We start from the raw sequence: 16,685 nt of genomic DNA, 5'->3' as shown, positions 1-16,685 counted from the left end.
AATCGTAATTTCCCGGAACATCGTTCAATTCAATCAGGGTCGGACGAGTCCGGAGAACACGAATTCGTGCTTTCCAATCGGGCTGATTGGCCGGAGCGTCATTGCGATCGATTAGGAGCAGTGAGCGGCGGAGGTGGTTTCGTTGCACACGCGAGGGGGTGAAGAGGGGGAGGGGGTGCGCTTCGCTCTTTCCCGCGTAATCCGTCGGATTAGTCAATTATGTATAGCATTACATGTCTCCATACATTTGGTCGCGCCGGACCAACTCGAGGCGAGAGAGAAGGAGATCCCGGGTTAGAGGTGATAGAACGTGGCCCTGGGGAAGAGAAGGGCAGAGTCAAATGAAAAAGAGGAGCCTTTGTGTTTGGGATTCCTGCGCGGATGAGCGACGGGGGTGGGATGCAACTGCAATTTGTACCTCTTACTGTCCGCGGGAAGAATGGGTATTGTCTTGCAGGAGAGAAACGAATTGAGCTTCTATGAAGCCCGGCGTGCGAATGGGAATCGATATTTTTAATTTCAGTAGAAGCCAAACATCTACCGGTCTGCCCTCCACCACCCTCGTGTTTCGAGCATCCTTCACCTTCGCGGCTTAAATACCTAGACCTAGAGGCACCTCCCAAGACGAGAGAGAGTAGGGAGAGATGCGCCTGACCCTTCGTCTTTGCCGGTGTGACACCCACTAATTGTAACGAGACGGTAAACATTGGTGAGCGCGCCGGGAATTGTCTCCGAGGATCCCGCTGCATGTCGCAGCTCAAGAAACACGACATGCGAGACGAATCCATTTAGGGGTAGATATATACGCGATACCTGTCTCTGCGTACGGCGTAAATTTTGACGATGGAGATTTCGCGAGGTATGTGTGTGAGAAGCCGATCGTGAGGAGCGTGTAATTTCAAGGTATCGAGATATATTCGTTTTATATATTATTACAAGGTGTATTATAATTATATATAATTTAAACGTAAATATAACTGAATTATATATGCCTTAAGAACCCTTAAAATTTATTTATTTTACCTGAAATTTTTATCAAAAATACCTGGAAGATCAGGAAATTTTTTACAAGATTGAATAGACACTTTGATTATTGTTATATTATCCACATAAATATAACTGAATTATATATGCCTTAGAAATCTTTAAAATTTATTTATTTTACCTGAAATTTTAACCAAAAATACCTGGAATTCAGGGAATTTTTTACAAGATTTGAGTAGACACTTTGATTATTGTTATATTATTCACATAAATATAACTGAATTATATATGCCTTAAGAACCCTTAAAATTTATTTATTTTACCTGAAATTTTAACCAAAAATACCTGGAAGATCAGGAAATTTTTTACAAGATTGAATAGACACTTTGATTATTGTTATATTATCCACATAAATATAACTGAATTATATATGCCTTAGAAATCTTTAAAATTTATTTATTTTCTCTGAAATTTTAATCAAAAATACCTGGAAGATCAGGAAATTTTTTACAAGATTGAATAGACACTTTGATTATTGTTATATAATATTATCCACATAAATATAACTGAATTATATATGCCTTAGAAATCTTTAAAATTTATTTATTTTACCTGAAATTTTAACCAAAAATACCTGGAAGATCAGGGAATTCAGGGAATTTTTTACAAGATTGAGTAGACTCCCGGGAAATCCTAGAAAACCTTAGATTTTCGAGGAACTTTCTTCTATCGAGAAATCAGAATTCGAGGGGGAATTTCATTAGGATTCGGGGAATTAAAAAATGCCCCTTTCATCATTTTTTGCTTCTTTAGCATTTGAAACATATGTTTCACAGATCTTTGGAATATTTTAGTTTTTAGCAACATTTTGTATGATTTTTTATCTCATCTATTTTTGATATTTAACACAGGATTCAGAAAATTGTTTAATTTTTTAATTTGTAATATTTAAATAAATTAGTTCTCTTTTTTACTTATTTAATAAAAAATTAAATAATTTCGATATGTATCAAATAGATGTAGTGATATATTAAACTTTGTTATTGTCCGGATTAATTTTACAATTATTGAATCTATATTAAATGCTAGGAAAATTATACTCTTAATAACTTTACAATCATACATTGAAGGAAAAATTTTGTTAACTTGACTAAACTTTTTAACTAAATTATTTTAATTGAGCATATATTAGTATTTCAGTCAAATATACGTTTTGTTAGATTTAATTTATTATATTTGATTTTTAAATGTTTTTATATGTTCAATTAACAAAATAATATTTAGTTGAAAGGTTTAGTTAGGTTAACAAATTTTTTTTTTAGTCTATGAAACGTAGAAAACGCATTTCAATGCACATACAATAAAAAAATTGATTTTACAAAGCGTTATGCAATAAAGAAACTGATTTTATAAAACTGCATCTTCAACTTTGTTTATTTTGCCTGAAATTATAAATAAAAATAAGTACCTGGAAGATCAGGGAATTCTCAGGGAATTTTTTACAAGACTTGAGTAGACATTTTGATTATTATTATTATATATTATTGAGATAAATGTAACTTAATTATATATGTCTTAAAAACTCTTAAAATTTATTTATTTTACCTGAAATTTTAACCAAAAATACCTGGAAGATTAGGGAATTCAGGGAATTTTTTACAAGATTTGAGTAGACACTTTGATTATTATTATATAATTCACATAAATAAAACTGAATTATATATGCTTTGAGAACCCTTAAAATTTATTTATTTTACCTGAAATTTTAACCAAAAATACCTGGAAGATCAGGGAATTCAGGGAATTTTTTACAAGATTGAGTAGACACTTTGATTATTGTTATATTATCCACATAAATAAAACTGAATTGTATATGCCTTAAGAAGTCGTCGCGCTCGTCGCAAGCTGATTTAATTACGGCGAATAATACATACCTTCGCATCTGTATCTATCTTTGTCGAAAAATTAACGCGGCATCGCATGAAAGAATGTCGCCACCCCAAGTAATGTCGTTCCATCTTGAAAAATTCGCGCTCACGTCGCGGTAATTACTCGCGCGAGAACTTTATCTCTCTCTCTCCCTCTCTCGTTTCTACGAAGAAAGAAGTCAAGAGAGAAGACTTTTGATTGACTCCCTTGGTCCTTCGTTACGCGGAACGAAGGGCATACAGCGCGGCCCACACCCTTTGTTTTCCGAATGCAAATAAGTAGCCTCAACCACTCACCCTCTTCTCCACCACCACCCCTTCTTTACCCTCTCTCTCTCTCTCTCTCTGTTCGCCCCTCACGCAACCCCTAGTCTCTCTCTTTCTCCTTCCCTCTCTCCCTCGTTGCCTTCCCCTCTACGTGTATCTGTGTGTGTGTGAGAGTACATCCCCTGCTCTCTCACACCGCGAAACGCAGAACACAGCGCATGCATATTCATACGTGGACCATGGCTGTGTGTGCACGAGAGGTTATTAATTAACCGGAAGCCTAATCAAGGCTCGTAGTCGAAGAGGGTAGCCGTCTCTCCGCGTTGGCGAAACCGCGCCGAAATTGCGGTCCCTGATATAGGTAGTAGACTTGATCGCGAAAAAATACTGATACGGAAAGGAGATCAAAATATATACGATTGCTCGATATCATTTTCTGCACATTCCAATCATCTTCGAGTATTCACACGGAGAGAATTTTCTCTTAAATTTTTAACCCTGAAAATCATGGCAATCGTGCGACAATATATGGTATTGGAAGAATCTTATAAGAGTTTCTCTGATTAATATTTACCACAAAAAAAATTAATATGTACATAGTAAATTTATATTATATGTACATAGTATGATAGTATTTATAGTATATGTACATAGTAAATTTATATGTACATAGTATGATAGTATTTACAGTATATGTACATAGTAAATTTATATGTACATAGTATGATAGTATTTATAGTATATGTACATAGTATGATAGTATTTATAGTATATGTAAATAGTAAATTTTACTAAGAATTTACTATGTACATATTAACTTTTACTATATACATATATTAATATTGTACATAGTAATGTACATAGTAAATTTATAGTATATGTACATAGTATTTATAGTATATATAGTATATATAATAGTATTTCTATAGTATATGTATATAGTAAATTTTACTAAGAATTTACTATGTACATAGTAATATTTTTATTGTAAATATTAATCAGAGAAACTCTTATAAGATTCTTCCAGTACCATTTTGTCGCACGATTATCATGATTTTCAGGGTAAATTCTAAGAGAAAATTCTCTCTGTGCAAGATGACGAGGATTCTGTTATTATAATGAGATGCATAGAATGAATTATGGATTACTCATTGATCATCGTTGATAAGAACTTAATAGAATGATATTGCAGGATGTCTAGTCATCCTTGAAATCTTTAAAGTCTTTGAAAGGTTCTGGAATTTTATTTCTCCTTTAAAAATCCTGGAAATGTATTTGAATTTTTAGTTCTTTTTGATTTTTTTTTCGTTGCTTCTAAATATTCAACTAAAAGAGTCAGCTGAGACTTTTCGAGTGAAAAATATTTAATCTTCATAAATAATACAATATATTTTGTATTTACGGAATCCAAAAATGTGTTACGCATAAGTTGTTTATACATGAATTTTCTCTTAGGATTTACCTTAAAAATCATGGTAATTGTGGGATGGAATTTTATGAGTTTTCCGATTAAATATTTATCACAATAAAAAATATTAATATTTTATTGCGTTAATATTAATATTTTTTATTGCGGTAAATATTAATCAGAGAAACTCTTATAAAATTCTTATCAATATCATATTGTTTCACGATTATCATGATTTTCAGGGTAAATTTTAAGAAAAAATTTTCTCTGTAGATTTTAAAAGTTCAAATATAATATAATATAAAAAAATTATATCGAATATTTGTAATGCATATATATATTAATTTTCATTAATATGCAATTATACGGACTTGATAATAAAAAAAAAGAAGGTTTTTAGTTTCTTGTACATTAATGTATATCTTTACTATACAATTGGAGAATTGTGCAATTTCCTTGAAATGTCCTGGAAATGTCCTTAAATTTCATTTTCAAATTTTACTAGACACCCTGTATAGCCTTCAAAAATTAACAAAAATTCGTTCGTTTTCAGTACACCGAAAAAATTGTCCATTTTTCTTTATAATATATTCCACTAAAAAATAGATGCCAAAAGAATCCTCTTAATTTAAGAGAACAATTCTCTAAATAGATATTCTTTACATGCAAAATCAATCGTGATAAGAAAGTCTTACAAATGGACATTTATTATGTTAAACATATAATTGAATATTTTTGTGTTGACATAGTTAAATACACATTTTTTATATTATATTATTATTTTTAATATTAATTGATAAACTTAAAAATTTTATTATAAACTTAAATAATTTCAATAATTTCATTTTATTAATTTATTATATTTATTTTTTGCGAAAAATTAAAGTTGCAAAAAGAAGAAGAATATATTCTTAATTTAAGAAGATATTCCAAAAAGCATCACGTAAAGAAGGAAATATCCTTCTCTATTAAGAGGACTTATAAAGTATGCATTTTAAGAAAACAATTTTTTCAGTGTATTTTTATATCGGACGTTGCGCATCCCCCTAAGAGGATTCCTTTCCATTTTTCGAAAAAATTCGATTAGTATCGAATATCTGGTCATCGAAGATATTAATAGAAAGCTCATATATAAAGCCATATCTTCTTGTCTTATTTCAATCGCTCCGCAAGAATCACTATTTATTTTTGTATTTCGCCGAACGGAACCGAATCGATGCATATATAGCGATGCATAATAGCATCGGAAATGTTTCACCGTCAAATTACACGTGCGAAGTGGGTAATATATTTCGGAATTCTAATTGGCCCCGCAACACGCGCACTCAAAATGCATCCTGTCGGCGAGTTATCATATCGATACGATACATCGATCCGATCCTCGAGGATTATTATTATGTCTCCTCGTCGTATCTTCTCAGAAATGGATATATCAGCGTAGGAAGGTCGATATATATATATATATATATATATATATATATATATATATATGTTATATATATTTGTATGCATGTACGTATGTTATATACCGGGTGTGGTACCTTACACGGCAGACCGACAATCTCGCGCCATTACGATCGTATAATGATCGTTATCCGAGAGCACAAAGGGTCCAAGCAGTGGTGCTCAGCTAGAGCCAGCGTTTATCGGCCGATCTGCGGCTTCATGCCGGCTGTTTGCATGCGGCGATCACACTTCGCCGCAATTATGATCGAGAGATAGCCGATCAGGGCCGCATTTGCGCCGCGTTGTCGCGCGTCGTCCGCGTTTCGACAAGCCCGAAAAATTGCAATTCACGTAATCGGCAGTCGGGATCGGTGATCCATTTCGGCTCTAATTAGGCGGGACGTTTGCATTTTGAAGGAGACCGAGAAACTATCGAGTACAGCTAGCGCGAGCGCGTACAATGAGCGCGAATAATGGCAAACTTTCGAAAGTCGATTGAAGCAAATGGAAAAAATCAATCGATCGACGAACTTGAATTTTTTTCCCCGAATTTTGTGGGTATTTTCTGAAAGCCGATATTTTGTGGAAGCGGCCCTGAAGGCAAAACGGGCTTTCTCACCGCGGAACCACGATCTACGGGGTGTAAGGTAAAGGAAGATCACCCGGTTGATCAACGAACACACCTTGGCTACACACGCTCGTGTGTAATTTATATTTAAATAAGTTCAGGATTGAAACCGCAAGGTAAATACGAGTTTCGACGAGCTGCACACGCGCCGAGTTTCTTCGCGATCTTCGGCGATATAGCATTGCGGTCGCCGGACGACGATGCATGGGTAATCGATCATCAACGGGGATCGATAGTATCAGTCAGGCCTCTGCGGCCTGGAGTGATCGGTTTTCTCTTTTTATCGACACGTGACATTTCGTGTGCTCTAGAAACTCTGCGAGCTCTAGGAAAAATGATTAATCGCGGAGGGACACGCGACAAATGTTTGAATAATCCAGACGAAGAAGGAGAAAGAGAGAAAAGATATTACCCATGTGGAAATTGTGAAGTCTAGTAAGATCCTTTTTTTTCCTGTTTTATCGACAAAATGTGAGGTTAGATAAACTATAATCTATTTATTGGCTTTACGGATTGTTTTTTGCCTGAAATAAGACCAGGTCGGATTTGGCATTGGATAAAGGAATATAAGTGAATGTTTAGATATCAATTTGGAAACCTAATAAACGAGAATAACTCATCCTATATTTTTCCCCAACTTTGTTAGAGTTCTAATGTGGAAGTCCAATAAAATCCTTTTTTCCTGTTTTATCGACAAAATGTGAGGTTAGATAAACTATAATCTATTTATTGGCTATACGGATTGTTTTTTGCCTAAAATAAGACCAGGTCGGATTTGGCATTGGATAAAGGAATATAAGTGAATGTTTAGATATCAATTTGGAAGCCTAATAAACGAGAATAACTCATCTTATATTTTTGCGCACACATGAAAACGTAGGATGAGTTATTCTCGTTTACTAGACTTCCAAATTGATATCTAAACATTCACTTATATTCCTTTATCCAATGCCAAATCCGGCCTGGTCTAATTTCAGGTGAAAAACAATCCGTATAGCCAATAAATAGATTATAGTTTATCTAACCTTACATTTTGTCGATAAAACAGGAAAAAAAACATCGAGGGCCCTTAAAGTTAATCAATCAGAGTCTTGATAGTTGCCTCATGAAATCCTTTATATTACCCTAAGATGGCCCTATAATTTCCAGTAATTACCAAGTATTGGCCAAACATTAGTTACCACATCGGGCCAAGGCATTGGCGCTATTGCAAAGACTGGCAATCTTATATGGGGTACCCGCTTTTTTGGGATGTGTAAAATATTAATACAAAAATTAATGCAATTTATTTATTAATTTTAAAACTTATCAAGCCTTATCAGGACCCTTTATTGGTTTCCTTATTCAGACCATACATTAAATTAGAACTAATATCGCCTTACTAGGACCTAATCTGACAGTAATGTGGAAAAATCCCTAATATAGGGAGCCCACGTTAAGTCCTCGAAATTTTTCAAGAATGCCCTAACAATTTTCCACGTGGATATTATTTATTTAATAATTCTCACGCGGCTTCGAATTTTTCTTCGCTCGTAACGAAAGAAGACGAAGAGCGGAAACAATATAAAACAATAAAGGGGTTCTTACCATAACGGCGCGATATTGTATCCGGAACTGCTTGCAGTTTTACTGAAAGGGTGAGAGGGAGGGTTGCTGGCTCACACGGGTCAGTTGTCTAATATATGTGATAATAACTTCGAGACGGGGAATCGAAGGCGGCGGCGTGCGAATCTCAGATCTGCATATATGGATTGCTCCTTTCCTCCTTGTCCTATTTCTCTCTTCTCCTCCTCGCGGTACCCGGCCGTGAATTTCGGGATTGAAATTTGAAATATGGAAATAACATGGAACGACCCTCTCTCGATCGCCACTTAAATACAGGCGTTTCGGGATCCCGTGGAAAGTCGTTTTTAAGATTCCGCCGCGCGTTAAAATCGCGTCCTCTCTTTTTTTCGGAATGGAAAAGCTCCAAGTGTCTTGTATTTGACCAGCCATTTGTCGATCTCTCCCGCGGCTCTCAGGAAAGAACAATATTGCCCGGCGTTGTAATATTTGAACGGTAAACACCTTAGTGACGCTGATATTTTTTCGCTAATTCTTTCCTTATAATACACGCATGCACCATTTTATATATATATATTCACGCGCGAGATTAATCAAGAGACACGGTAGTGTCTCGCGACCAGTTAAGGGCGTAGCCGAGACACCGTGTATCTTAACGCGAGTCGGACATTTGAGTCTTTATAATATTTCGAATTCTCAATAACGGCTGAAGCAATCGAGTTTATACTAGACTTAATCGATAGATTGAGTTTGAATTATATAATAAAAGTGTCTTTATTTCTGCTCTACGTGATTTGTAAGCAGAGATATATAATTGCAAAGTCGAAATATGAAAAATTTCTTTTAAGAAACGTCCCCGTCATCATTATTATCATCATCGACCACGCAAACATAGTAGTATCGTGCTACACGTATTCACACGTATACAACACATGCGCACACATATACCTGTATTACACGTACACAACACATGAATAGATGCATGTATTGGAAATGTCCATCTCGCACGTTTTACAACAGACGGCGATAGTTGCCCTCCGCTATATTGACAGCGTGCGGGGTTAGATATTTTCAATTTTCAATCAATCAACGTGCGGGGTTAGATATTTTCAATTTCAATTTTTACATTCAATTTTAATGTTATTATTTGCAAATTTATGGTCATAATATTTCAATAATATTTCAATTATATAAATGCCTATGTATGAGTATGCATATATTTTTAATAATAGTTGCCCTCCGCTATATTGACAGCGTGCGGGGTTAGATATTTTCAATTTCAATTTTTACATTCAATTTTAATGTTATTATTTGCAAATTTATTGTCATAATAATTTATGTGCAAGTTTACAGTCTGTGATACAAAATCAGATATTTTGCTATTATTTCAATAATATTTCAATTATATAAATGCCTATGTATGAGTATGCATATATTTTTAATAATTTTCTTAATTAGCTTCTATATTTTTTTCAGTTGTACATCAAGCAGGTAGCATTATCAGCTCACTTGTGAGCATGGGTTGGGCATTGGCTAGTTATCATCGCAGCATTCGATTAGCTTAACAAGATAAATCTAATATCAGTGCTATAGGAACTATTTTATATTTTTTCTGGCATTTTCTTATTGCAGGTACATATATATCCAATAATTAATATACAAAATTAAATATTATTCATCACACACTTTGTATCAAAATAACATATTTTTTAAAATTTATTTTAAATTTATTTAATCATTTTTATCATTGTGATTGTAGTGGCAAGGATCTTATTGCTCAGTGTCATTGCAAGCATCTGGCCTATATATACCATAATATATTGTGTAATACATTGGCTAAGTATGACAATATAGATTTTGATAGATTCCCATGGAATATTGGAATTTTGTCGGACTTACAGTCATCCACCACATATGCAGCCTACGATTAAAGAACGCATTTATTCCATATGATTTGCTTCCGTTATTGGAATATTTAAAATAAAAATTTTATTAATAAATTTCGATGAAATAATTTATAAGAGGTTGAAGAAAATATATTCTTAATTTAAGAAGATATTCCAAAAAGCATCACGTAAAGAAGGAAATATCCTTCTCTATTAAGAGGACTTATAAAGTATGCATTTTAAGAAAACAATTTTTTCAGTGTATTTTTATATCGGACGTTGCGCATCCCCCTAAGAGGATTCCTTTCCATTTTTCGAAAAAATTCGATTAGTATCGAATATCTGGTCATCGAAGATATTAATAGAAAGCTCATATATAAAGCCATATCTTCTTGTCTTATTTCAATCGCTCCGCAAGAATCGCTATTTATTTTTGTATTTCGCCGAACGGAACCGAATCGATGCATATATAGCGATGCATAATAGCATCGAAAATGTTTCACCGTCAAATTACACGTGCGAAGTGGGTAATATATTTCGGAATTCTAATTGGCCCCGCAACACGCGCACTCAAAATGCATCCTGTCGGCGAGTTATCATATCGATACGATACATCGATCCGATCCTCGAGGATTATTATTATGTCTCCTCGTCGTATCTTCTCAGAAATGGATATATCAGCGTAGGAAGGTCGATATATATATATATATATATGTTATATATATTTGTATGCATGTACGTATGTTATATACCGGGTGTGGTACCTTACACGGCAGACCGACAATCTCGCGCCATTACGATCGTATAATGATCGTTATCCGAGAGCACAAAGGGTCCAAGCAGTGGTGCTCAGCTAGAGCCAGCGTTTATCGGCCGATCTGCGGCTTCATGCCGGCTGTTTGCATGCGGCGATCACACTTCGCCGCAATTATGATCGAGAGATAGCCGATCAGGGCCGCATTTGCGCCGCGTTGTCGCGCGTCGTCCGCGTTTCGACAAGCCCGAAAAATTGCAATTCACGTAATCGGCAGTCGGGATCGGTGATCCATTTCAGCTCTAATTAGGCGGGACGTTTGCATTTTGAAGGAGACCGAGAAACTATCGAGTACAGCTAGCGCGAGCGCGTACAATGAGCGCGAATAATGGCAAACTTTCGAAAGTCGATTGAAGCAAATGGAAAAAATCAATCGATCGACGAACTTGAATTTTTTTCCCCGAATTTTGTGGGTATTTTCTGAAAGCCGATATTTTGTGGAAGCGGCCCTGTAGGCAAAACGGGCTTTCCCACCGCTGAACCACGATCTACGGGGTGTAAGGTAAAGGAAGATCACCCGGTTGATCAACGAACACACCTTGGCTACACACGCTCGTGTGTAATTTATATTTAAATAAGTTCAGGATTGAAACCGCAAGGTAAATACGAGTTTCGACGAGCTGCACACGCGCCGAGTTTCTTCGCGATCTTCGGCGATATAGCATTGCGGTCGCCGGACGACGATGCATGGGTAATCGATCATCAACGGGGATCGATAGTATCAGTCAGGCCTCTGCGGCCTGGAGTGATCCTCGGTTTTCTCTTTTTATCGACACGTGACATTTCGTGTGCTCTAGAAACTCTGCGAGCTCTAGGAAAAATGATTAATCGCGGAGGGACACGCGACAAATGTTTGAACAATCCAGACGAAGAAGGAGAAAGAGAGAAAAGATATTACCCATGTGGAAATTGTGAAGTCTAGTAAGATCCTTTTTTTTCCTGTTTTATCGACAAAATGTGAGGTTAGATAAACTATAATCTATTTATTGGCTTTACGGATTGTTTTTTGCCTGAAATAAGACCAGGTCGGATTTGGCATTGGATAAAGGAATATAAGTGAATGTTTAGATATCAATTTGGAAGCCTAATAAACGAGAATAACTCATCCTATATTTTTCCCCAACTTTGTTAGAGTTCTAATGTGGAAGCCCAATAAGATCCTTTTTTTTCCTGTTTTATCGACAAAATGTGAGGTTAGATAAACTATAATCTATTTATTGGCTTTACGGATTGTTTTTTGCCTGAAATAAGACCAGGTCGGATTTGGCATTGGATAAAGGAATATAAGTGAATGTTTAGATATCAATTTGGAAGTCTAATAAACGAGAATAACTCATCCTATATTTTTGCGCACACATGAAAACGTAGGATGAGTTATTCTCGTTTACTAGACTTCCAAATTGATATCTAAACATTCACTTATATTCCTTTATCCAATGCCAAATCCGGCCTGGTCTAATTTCAGGTGAAAAACAATCCGTATAGCCAATAAATAGATTATAGTTTATCTAACCTCACATTTTGTCGATAAAACAGGAAAAAAAACATCGAGGGCCCTTAAAGTTAATCAATCAGAGTCTTGATAGTTGCCTCATGAAATCCTTTATATTACCCTAAGATGGCCCTATAATTTCCAGTAATTACCAAGTATTGGCCAAACATTAGTTACCACATCGGGCCAAGCATTGGCGCTATTGCAAAGACTGGCAATCTTATATGGGGTACCCGCTTTTTTGGGATGTGTAAAATATTAATACAAAAATTAATGCAATTTATTTATTAATTTTAAAACTTATCAAGCCTTATCAGGACCCTTTATTGGTTTCCTTATTCAGACCATACATTAAATTAGAACTAATATCGCCTTACTAGGACCTAATCTGACAGTAATGTGGAAAAATCTCTAATATAGGGAGCCCACGTTAAGTCCTCGAAATTTTTCAAGAATGCCCTAACAATTTTCCACGTGGATATTATTTATTTAATAATTCTCACGCGGCTTCGAATTTTTCTTCGCTCGTAACGAAAGAAGACGAAGAGCGGAAACAATATAAAACAATAAAGGGGTTCTTACCATAACGGCGCGATATTGTATCCGGAACTGCTTGCAGTTTTACTGAAAGGGTGAGAGGGAGGGTTGCTGGCTCACACGGGTCAGTTGTCTAATATATGTGATAATAACTTCGAGACGGGGAATCGAAGGCGGCGGCGTGCGAATCTCAGATCTGCATATATGGATTGCTCCTTTCCTCCTTGTCCTATTTCTCTCTTCTCCTCCTCGCGGTACCCGGCCGTGAATTTCGGGATTGAAATTTGAAATATGGAAATAACATGGAACGACCCTCTCTCGATCGCCACTTAAATACAGGCGTTTCGGGATCCCGTGGAAAGTCGTTTTTAAGATTCCGCCGCGCGTTAAAATCGCGTCCTCTCTTTTTTTCGGAATGGAAAAGCTCCAAGTGTCTTGTGTTTGACCAGCCATTTGTCGATCTCTCCCGCGGCTCTCAGGAAAGAACAATATTGCCCGGCGTTGTAATATTTGAACGGTAAACACCTTAGTGACGCTGATATTTTTTCGCTAATTCTTTCCTTATAATACACGCATGCACCATTTTATATATATATATATTCGCGCGCGAGATTAATTACTAACTCGAAAGCGAAATCGAGGCGACACGCGATTCGTATACATATACAGGGTGTCCCGGACCACTGCTTTTCTTTCAAAAACTAAACATTTGAGAGACAAACCTTTTAGACAAAAATTGTATGGTTTTGAAGGGAACGTAAGATGGTACCATTGATTTGACCTTGAAAAGTCATTTAAAGGTCAACTTTAATTTCGTAAATGGAATTATCTATTTTTCATTACGTATTCTTGTAAATTATCTCAAGAACTTTTCAAAATCCTAGAATAAAGTATTTTTTCATGGAGTACTCTTTAAGTTATAAAGGTACGAAGCTAACAATTTTTTAACATAAAATGTATACCTAATATTCAGTTTTCGGTAATCATACGAAATACTTTTTTGCACGGAATAATGAGACCAATCAATTGGTGTAAAAAAAACATAGTTGCTTATAGAAAAAGTATGCAGCTGCGTGTTGAATATTACATAATCTTTTTAAAGCCATTATCTGTTTTCTTTATACCAATTGATTAATCTTATTATACTGTGTAAAAAAAGTATTAAGACATAATTATCGAAAATTGAATATTTTACATTTTATGTCAAAAAAATTGTTAGCTTCAAACTTTTATAACTCGAAGAGTACTTCATGAAAAAATTCTTTATTATAGGGTTTTGGAAAGCTGTTGAGATAACCTACAAGAATATGTAATGAAAAATAGGTAGTTCCATTTAAGAAATTAAAGTTGACCTTCACGTGACCTTCAAATGACTTTTCAAGGTCAACTCAATGGCACCATCTTATCTACCCGTTAAAACCATACCATTTTTGTCTAAAACGTTTAGTTTTTGAAGGAAAAGGGGTGTACGGGTGATCCGGGACACCCTGTATATGTATGCGTTGTATACGCGAGAAGACCGCGCGTATATATGTGAAAAAAACAGCCCGGCAAGATCGAATCGGTACACGATATCGTTTCACGCGCGGTAACAACGAAACGCGAAACCGACACAAACGGTTCGTCCCTGCCTGAAATCGAGACTTGCCTGATTCCGCCGAATTCCGACGTACTCTGTAATGACCGACCTCTTTGTGCTAGAAACTCGTGTTAGAAATTCAGTCCCTTCTGTGACAACGCGACAGAGAGAGGGAGAGCGAGAGCGAGATAGTGTAAAAAAAGAGCAAATAAAAAAAACAACTGTATTATATTCACACGCGCGCAATATGATCGGATGCGCGTTCGATTTCCATCAATCTTGTATTTTTTCGTTAGAACGCTTGTAAAGTCGCTACGGTTGCCGGGATAATCGTTCGATATATTTTTAGAAAATTATATGCATAAGATTGAGATTCGAATTTATTTGCCATCTCGAATTCTCTTTCCTTTTTTTTTTTTTTTTTTGAATAAACAAATTTTATTAAAAAATTTTTTCATTAAAATATTTTTTTATGAACAAATTTTTTTATCAAAAAATTTTTGTAATAAATAAAAGTATATTTTTTTTTTATTATTTCGAAAAATGGTACTTTTATTATTATTTATATATTATTTTCTATAAATACCTTGAAAAATAAGAGCAGTACTTCAAGTACATTTCTAGATCAAATATATGTTTGAATTTCTTTTATAAGTACTTATGAGAAATTTTAAAGATAGATGAATGTGTGTACGTGTGTGAATGTGTTAGTAAGTAGATTAGATGAGTAGATCGTCAGTAGATTTAGTAGTAGATTAGAAGTAGATTTTTTTTATCTTAGAGTACTACTTGTAAAAGATTCGATTTTTTTACAATAGAAAGTACTTGAAGTATGTAAGTATACTCAAAATCTAAAATTCGAATATAATTGTTACAGATTGGATCACTTCGCAAGTATTATATTATTTTTTTATAAGTTTAATTTTGATTATTTAAATTCATAAGAAATTTATATTGAGTATAAAATTTAAATTTAAATTAAATAAAATTAAGTAAAATTTAAATTATTTAAATTTTAGATAAAATTGAAACAATTTAAATCTTAGAAAAAATGAAATGATAATTGAATTTGACTCGTATATTTTTAAATACATATCGAACTTTATCCCATTTCTAGTCATGCGTCTTTCGCTCTGTCGAAATTACATGTACGACTTCCTGAAGACAAGTAGGGAATAAAAAGAAAGCATGACCGATAATCGGAGGTTCCTCTCTCCGTTACGACAAACAAAGTCTTTGTTTCGAGAATATAGACTCGTCGGAATCGTAATACGGAACATTAACCGAGCAGGGAGCATAACAGAGGAAAATCGTAGATTTTGCTAGGATAGGAGATGCATAATGCGACGTAATGCGTGTTTTACTTAGACTCATAATTCCGTGCATAAATATCGTTTATTGTCAAAATAAAAAGCGCGCGATCTTAAGCCCACTTTACACGATCTATAATTCGGGACAGAATTTTATGTATCAAATTATGAATATAAATTATTCATGAGAAAAAAATTTTTTATTACACGAACCATAACTTGATTTAAAATTATGTATAAAATATTCGATTTTAATTGATGGATTTTATTACATATAAGCAAGGATATTTCTTATATTTACTTAATAAACATTGCTCCCGTGACCAAGACATTGTCACGTATTTTCTTCTTTTTCTACTTAAAATTATTAATCAAATACGAAAGGTTAAATTGTAGTTTATGTTATTTACAATTTTATGCGTCTTTTCTATTCATAAAAATAAAAATAGAGCATTCTAGTTATAATTCTACACTGTAAAAAAATATGTAATATATTACACAAAAATATGTAAAATTACATAAATAATAAGTGTAAAATTACACAACAAATAATAGAAATGTTTACCTTTTCATTATTTATCATGTAATTTTACATTTATTATTCATGTAATTTTACGTATTTTTAATGTAATTTTACATATTTTTTTACAGTGTAGTTATAATTTGACTGTCATGTGTTTTCTGTATTACACGATGCATAAAATTTATGAATAAAATTCTGTCTCGAATTCTGTCGCGAATTATAGATCGTGTAAAGTGGGTTTTATATTATTTCCGAATCTCGAACATGTATTCTTAAATATATTTCAATTTTTACTTTTCGAATATCGAGTTGAAATCTGT

At 34.3% G+C, this 16,685-nt stretch overlaps 1 long non-coding RNA gene across 1 annotated transcript; it reads left to right on the top strand.

The window, feature by feature from the left end:
• Positions 1-8,818: 8,818 nt before the first annotated feature.
• On the top strand, positions 8,819-10,249 carry LOC146722100 (uncharacterized). The gene is made up of 3 exons (XR_014925348.1): positions 8,819-9,322; positions 9,701-9,856; positions 9,984-10,249. It is a non-coding gene; the product is annotated as an uncharacterized LOC146722100 (long non-coding RNA).
• Positions 10,250-16,685: the final 6,436 nt, after the last annotated feature.

This window comes from Nylanderia fulva, unplaced genomic scaffold, assembly GCF_048542155.1.
Source record: "Nylanderia fulva isolate GAGA-0341 unplaced genomic scaffold, ASM4854215v1 Scaffold37, whole genome shotgun sequence".
Lineage (NCBI taxonomy): Eukaryota > Metazoa > Arthropoda > Insecta > Hymenoptera > Formicidae > Nylanderia > Nylanderia fulva.
The sequence above is the reverse complement of the archived record's forward strand: the minus strand, read 5'-3'. Positions and strand labels throughout refer to the sequence as shown.